This window comes from Amblyomma americanum, chromosome 5 (assembly GCF_052857255.1).
Source record: "Amblyomma americanum isolate KBUSLIRL-KWMA chromosome 5, ASM5285725v1, whole genome shotgun sequence".
In the NCBI taxonomy this organism is placed as follows: Eukaryota; Metazoa; Arthropoda; class Arachnida; order Ixodida; family Ixodidae; genus Amblyomma; species Amblyomma americanum.
This window is the reverse complement of record NC_135501.1, coordinates 181416877-181423826: the sequence shown is the minus strand read 5'-3', so window position 1 is coordinate 181423826 and position 6950 is coordinate 181416877. Positions and strand designations below refer to the sequence as shown.

The 6950-nt window shown below is 42.2% G+C and overlaps 1 long non-coding RNA gene across 1 annotated transcript in view; it reads right to left on the bottom strand.

Moving 5' to 3' along the window:
• Nucleotides 1–6369, bottom strand: part of LOC144135380 (uncharacterized) — an 8878-nt gene extending 2509 nt beyond the window's left edge. The window contains exons 1-2 of the long non-coding RNA XR_013315486.1: nt 6266–6369; nt 326–370 (exon numbers count right to left, since the gene is read on the bottom strand). This is a non-coding gene — a long non-coding RNA (uncharacterized LOC144135380). The remainder of the gene's footprint in view (nt 1–325; nt 371–6265) is intronic.
• Between the last annotated feature and the right edge of the window lie 581 nt (nt 6370–6950).

Here is a 6950-nt window from a genome sequence, read left to right as displayed (position 1 = left end):
TAATAATAATAATAATAATAATAATAATAATAATAATAATAATAAATTGGATTTTGGGCAAAGGAAATGGCGCAGTATCGGTCTCACATCTCGGCGGACACCTGAACCGCGCCGTAAGGGAAAGGATGAAGGAGGGACTAAGAGAAGAAAGGAAGAAAGAGATGCCGTAGTGGAGGGCTCCGGAATAATTTCGACCACCTGGGGATTCTTAACATGCACTGACATCGCGCAGCACACGGGCGCCTTGGCGCAGCCGCCGCGGTCGGGTTCGAACCAGGGAACTGTCAAGAATGAGAAAGAGTGATTTTAACCGCTTCATACTTACGAGACTCGAGCCTTCTTGCCTTCTTATTTGGATTCTTGGAAACACCTAGTTGAGTTTTGAAAAGTAGCAGACCACACCATTGTGAGTTCGAATTATACGAAAGACGAGCAGAGATGCAAAACGTATAGTGTATACAAAAAAAAAGAAAATGAAACTAAAACTCGTCAGCCAAGTGACGTTCGCTGCTTTACAAAGACATTTCCAATTCCTTTCCGCATAGTCCTCTCGTGCACTAACCTGGCTTAGCTGAAAAATATTTTCCTTTTGTTTACCGATGTTTTCTCTCCAATTAACACATAAACTTCTGAACACTGGGTGCAGATAATTTTTTTTTGCAGTATACGGAGGGCTTCATGTGGCGAATTACTATTTTGCGTGCCCCTATAGGCAATATAAATGGTAGTCTTACTGCAACGCATTTTCAAGTGCCTTCTACGCATTTTCAATGATGGTGTTGCCTCTGTTTAAGTAACATGCGCGGGCTGCCTGAGCGGTATGTCTTCTGCGAAATTAAGCTTTAGGAAGAGGGGAACGGGTGCAATGGTGGTGCTTCCCAATTAGTATTCAGGAAGTGTAAATTATGTAAACACAAAATTGCTGCTTCCACTGCGTTAGACATATAGCAGTACCACATTCTTATGCCACCGCCGACATTAACAAGTCGAACTTTTCGTTTCGGGAGTGCATGCATCATGTAAAGGTACGGTATTTTAAACACATTAGTGCTAGCAAGTAAAAGCGACACCGAGAGGCGCTCCGCCAATCGCAGCCATAAGTTATTGCTTTTCTTAGTCAAGAGGGTAAGTACTTAGGACACATAAACTCTTTTAACCCTGTCACCAATGAAAACAAATTGGTGCCCTTAGCCACATTTTTAAATAAAGAAATGCGATAGCATTTGGCTTGTCTCGCGTGGTGTCTACAATGAGGTCTGGTCATCATCTTGCGATTTTCCAGACAAAACTTGTTGAAACCGGTTCCTTGCATGAGTATGCATGAGTCACTACCTTCTAGAATATTGTAGTACCTTCCATTGGAATATAATGTGAGATTATACTAATCAGACACACAAATCCACATCCTAATCGAACTACACCAGCTTCACTGTGATGTCGGCCCAGTCCAAAATATTGGGGGCCCTTTGGAAATTTCGGGCGAGCGCCAAACTCCAAATTTTGGGTGTCCTTAGATTTTCCAGCATCGTGCACACGTTCATATGTCTTCGCAATGTCACATGACCTCTGTAGACCATGCAATCATTCCCCCCCCCCCCCCCCTACCACAGAGCAAACGCAAAAATGAGGGCACCACACGGTGCCATAATCGCCACCTGTAAGGACAAACGTGTCACAAAATATCGATGGCACCTAGTTCTGAAGCGTGTTATGGGTGGAAACGAATACGTCGAAATATCCTAACATTTATTCTCAATGAAACCCAGTCTTACTATAATCTACATACATGCGGGCTTTAAGTTATAAGTTGAAACGCCTATTGCGGTTTTTGGCACAATTAAGGCCCATAAATTACGTTCTTTCACGTATTACGGGAATTCACAAGACCACAGCCAACTTCAACGAAGGAACTAATCATTATTTAGCTTCCGTCCATGCACTGCCATAATTACTGAATGAAAAAAATTTTTATTTATGAGCGAGACAAATAGTGGGTGGAGTCCTAAATTCAGGACTCTATTGCAGATGGCCGCCTCTTTTGCCTGGTTGGTTTCACCGGTGCCTTCTGGTCTTCCACGCGTGAGCTGGTCAGCATCCCCGCCCACTGCTCAATTATGGGGTTTCTGACCATCGCTAGCTCGTGGTTTCTTTTGGCATATCCACACCATGTGAAACACATGTATATTCGAGTATTCTTCACAAAATGAACTTTTATCTGAATATAATGTGAGATATATCCATACGGCTGTAAAGAAAAGCTATACAGGTTCCACAGAATCTTCGTGGTATGAAGGAACTGTGCTGCTCCGGGGATTGAAACCGCAACCGCCGCCTTTTAGTACATCGTTCTACCGACTGACTTACCAGGACGGCTAGCAGATGCTGAAATGAAGTCGATATTATTTAGAACTTGAAGTATGAACGATGCTAGTCAAGTGTTTAGTAGTATTCTGTAATGTGCAGCATATTACAAATATGATAAATATGCCCAAAATGAGTTGATATTATAATCATATTAGGAACGTCATTCTTAGAGATATTCATCTATTTTATCTTGCCTTATCATAGAATATAGAGTTTTGTGGAGCGAGGAACCCTGGAGAATCAAGCGACCTCCAAATCGCGATAAGGAGAACGTCTGAAAATTCGCAATTACGAAATAAATGTGGTGGTTTCAAAAAGAAATGGAGATCAAGATTCAGTTAACAGCAAGGCTCAATTGAAATGCTAAATACAGGGTGCAGAGTTTGGTAAAGCTAGTCATTTCTTTGCTGTTTATACGTTATTGTTTCTTGCGGCTGAGGTTCAAAATTTGAAATAATAGGAATGGCTACATCAAAATTTTGCAGTATGCACTATGAGAGCAACACAGGTCATGAACATGGACAACTAGTGAAAACTGTAAAGACGAGCTGACGAGCAGCAGTGCTTTTCTACGGTTGCCTAAATTTGAAAGTCAGCGCCTCTCTGTGGTTCCTTCTATATGTCCTTTATTATTGCGTTGGATGGTCAGATTGAAACACCAACCTGTCGATAAGTTCACACTAGTAAATGTCTACCAGTCGTGCTCTATTTGCGCGGTCTCCTGCTTGACTTCACTGTCTATGTGCTTTTTGTCGCATTTTTGCTTTGTTGTCGATTTGAAAGAAAGCTTGGCAAACGCACATAATTTTTATAAAACTCGGCGCTGTTCACAAACACTAACAGAGGTCATCTAAAAACCACCATCACATATATTATTCAATGTTACGTTTATTCGTGTATTACGAATATCGTTTCATACACTCTTCAAGGTGTACAGATATTGTACTTCGTCTTAACTGATCGCGTCTAGTGGGCATGATCGAAAGACACTTAGGGAAAATAGTAGATGGCCTCTATGTGTACCGCCTTCTAATTACGAAGGGAGCACTCTCATCAAAAGGAGCTTTCAAAAACTTGAAAAGACAAATAAACAATTCATAAGTGCAATCGTCACCGGCCAAATTCGCAAGTAGAATGCATGTGTCGACACTTCATTCTTGCGCGGATACCAGAAACTACGCTACACAACCTTTGCCTTAAAATCGGCGGTAGCCTCTCCTAATTGGCAATGACGTCAAGAGTTTGAATCGATTGATGGTAGGATTTTAAAATCTATTGTTATCGGCGATAAATGTGCGACAACATAGCCACAGAGAGAAAGAAAATAAATTTATGCAGGTAACAATACTTGGATAGAGTTCTCCTCAGTATGCGTTTAGCGTTTTATGGGCTAGATGGCTGGCCTCAGTGCAGAGGACAGTTTTTTCTGCTTTCGCTGAGTGACAGCCGAAAATGCATGGGAAGACATGCTTTACCGCTGTTTTCAAAGGCGTGGACAATGATCAGGTTGTTCCAATAGCTGGAGCTCTTCCCGAATGGGTCCAAGGTCTCCCTTGAACATATCAAGGAACACCTCGCCTTTCATCTACAGCATATTGCTTGAAAATATATGGGAAGTCGCTTAAACGCTCTTAAGCTATAGTTTAAGCCTTTCGAAATTCATTAGGTTATAGAGGTTGGAGGTCATGGGTGATTCGGCGAATGCGAATTTAACGTTGCAACTTTTAGGGATGAAGGATTTCCTGCGTGAGTGATTTTTCTTGGTTGACTGAAATCTATCGGCCAAGCTCTTGTCATTACCATAAAACGTGGCAAAGACACTTTTCTTGGCAAGGTGTCTTTCCCGTGTTTGCTATGCACAGAAAATAGATACGGTTGGTGCGATGTGGCTCTTGCTTTTTTTCTTCAATGAACTAGAAGTCGCCAAGCGGCACGGGCTCGTGGCCACTTGATGGGGCTATACCACACACCATCTGCTTCTTTTACCGACGAAAATAACGTTTATGCTCCTCCTCGTCCCCTTGCTTTTTTTCTTCAATGAATAAAAATCTCTATGATCTTTCTGCTCGCAAACAAGATAAAAAAAGCAGGAGGTGATTGCGTGGTCGTAGGTACTGCACAAAAAATGGGAAGCTAATTTGGGCGCTCTAACTTAGCCTATTGTAAAGCATCCAATTCTAGCCTATCGCGTTTATATAGTTCAAACTGGCCGTCACCTCAGAGTCAGCTCGCGGAAACAGAGAACGGATCTGAAGGCTATTGCACGCTTTCTTCTTTGCGTTGGGTGGCGGAAATTGAAGTGGATCTGGTTCTACCACGAAACTGATATTAGACCTTTTAACCAAGATTGATATCAACAAAATGCTTGAAAGCGATGACCCAGGACACAAGGGTATCAGTTCTACCCTTGTTTCAATTTCATTATGACGAACGGATACGCTGCTGTTAGCACACCAGACTTGCGTCGAGTGCTTTTCGCGTCGAGGAGCGCTTGATCATAGTTGTTTGTCGCCTGTTCGAAATTCTGAGGAGTTAAGCTTTGAATAATACGAAGTAGCCATCAATAATGTCGAATAACATGCCCGACCTTGACCTGTATTATGGAACTTGCCATAGTGAATACGTTGTGTTTCAGTGCGAGTTTCCAAGTGCACCACATTTCAACCTTCAGGTATTTCTGGGTAATGGTTTGTTCAAATAAATTGGCCATATATTTACAGATATGCATTTTAATTAAATTATTCTTTACATCGAAATTCTGCCACGTTGTCCGAAATGAAATTTACGCCATCGTGCTCAGTAAGAGAGCACCGTGGTCACTGAGTGTGCGCAGTAAGTTCCTAAGATGTCCATGTGGGTATTTACTGATATTTGGTATTACGTGGCTTTGAATCAAACAAAATATCTTGTTCATAACCTATGTACTGACTACAGCTACAGCTGCATATGATTTTTGGCCTTTTGCCTGCTTTTGCAGCAACATCTGCTAGTGGCTTAAACCGTGAGATCTCGGATACAGATATGTCAGTATCATGCACACCTGCCAGGAGCAAACACATCTTTGGCAAAGCTAACCAAGCAACGGGCTTTGGTTCTTAGCTGTGGAGCGGATCCTTACGGCAACTCTTAATCCTTAAATTGGTGTAAAGTGAGGAGTTCTCTTGTCCTAAATTTTCCTGACCTTTCTGGTCTATAGGGGTGCCGCAAGGGCTCTACTTACGGCTGAGAAAGAAAACGCGTTGCCTGCTTACTTTTCGCAAAGATCTTGCATCATTTTTCCGGAGTGCACCCGCATTTCACTGCCGTGCACTTGCTGGCTAACGTTGGCTCCATCCTTCACAATAAAGAAAACAATGACTTCCATCTCAGAGCAGTGGTGTGACGACATCTAGATGAGGGCTTTTTTTGGTGATGTTGATTGATTATCAGGAAAAGAAATGTGCGGTAACTGTCTCACATCTCGGTGAGGTGTCCTTCTCCGTGTTGCAGGCAGTGCTAAAAGCTCGGTATGCAAAGACAGGAGCGGCGCATATGGAAACGGAAAGCGGAGCCAATGTTGCGACAGGCTCCACACGTAGCGTGGGGGTTCACATTAGCTGAAGCGAGCTGCGGTGGTGTTTACTGCGGAGGTAGGTCACTGCCCATGTTGTAGGATGCGCAGAAAGAGGCGTCAGGATTAGGGAATAACCCGCGCACACTGTGTTCTTTATCTCAAATGCGATGACAAACCCTGATATAATAAATCCCGCTGCTAGACAAGCAACACACTTCGGAGAGTCCATGTGTCGCAAAATTTCATTATAGATAGCAGCAACCAGTCTTTTTTTTTCATTTTTAGGAATAAATTAGGAAGGAGGTAATTGCGCCTAGTATAATAAGCAAAAAAAAATAACATACGCACCCCTTGCTCTTACGAGGACCTCAAACAATGCGCATTTGCCGCTTTCGCTGGCAACAATCAACCTTTCGATGTGTATCTCACCATCTGCGTTATGACATATGCAAATTAGGAGCAATGCTGAAAAATTCAGAGAAATGTAGTTGATGCGGCACCGGCTAACATACTAGCAACCAGGTCCCACAAGGTGTCCTTAAACTAAGTTCCACGTTTTTTCATTTCACATTCCCGTTATTACATGTCTGGTTACTCTTAAACATGAATGTCTTGCACCCTATTTTTGCGCAACACTACTTTTTGTTTAAATCAAGAAATAAGACTGAAATCGAGGTCGTCGAAGCCTATCACATCGTGAAAAATGATGAAAAATGGGTCATCACCCCGTCTATTTCGCTTTCACTGAGTGAAATCACGTTTTTAAAAGGCCGCCTATAATTCTATTACTTGTGTCTTAATTTTGCTCCTAAGATGTACTTAAGGGCCAGAAATGTAGTATTAGCTGGTTTTATGCTCACCTTAAAACATGTTTCTCGTTGGTTTCCATGCCATGGTTGTTTTCATATAACTCAATCCATTCTTTTACCTCGTTTTAATTTTCATCTTTACTCTTGTTCGATGTTGTTTTCATCCTCACATGTCGGTTTTTCCATATGTCACACAATGATTTCAGTGCGTTTTTCATCCCCCC